The following is a 524-nucleotide window of genomic DNA, read 5'->3' as shown; positions in this document are numbered from 1 at the left end:
CACCGGCTCCCCAAGTCCCGAAATCGCCCGGGACCCAGGAAAGCAGACCATTCCACAACATCCCACCTCTCACCCCCTCAACGTGAACGCTGCTCAGAGTTTCCTTAATAAATATCCTTGGAAAGGTTAAAGGTCACGCCCTCCCCAACCACCCCCCGGACCCTGAAAACCGCCTGGTCTGAGGGGTCAGAGGGGTCGGGGTGGGGGGACCTCCCCCACCGAGTCCTCCTTTTCCTCCAGGGCAGGCGTCCTGCCCAGGCACCTGTCACTCTCTGACACTGAAATCACTTATTCCTGCCGTTTGACGGAGACTGATAGAAACATCAATGATGAGAGGGAATCATTACTCAGCTGCCTCCGCGTGCCCCACACTGGGGATCAGCCCACAACCTGGGCATGTGCCCTTGACCGGCATGGAACCAGGACCCTTCCTGAGGTCCACAGGCCAAACCAGCCAGGGCTCAATCTTTTATTTTTTAATATATTTTTATTGATTTCAGAAAGGAAGGGAGAGGGAGAGAAAC

This window comes from Myotis davidii, unplaced genomic scaffold, assembly GCF_000327345.1.
Source record: "Myotis davidii unplaced genomic scaffold, ASM32734v1 scaffold6, whole genome shotgun sequence".
In the NCBI taxonomy this organism is placed as follows: domain Eukaryota; kingdom Metazoa; phylum Chordata; class Mammalia; order Chiroptera; family Vespertilionidae; genus Myotis; species Myotis davidii.
This window is presented reverse-complemented; position numbering follows the sequence as displayed.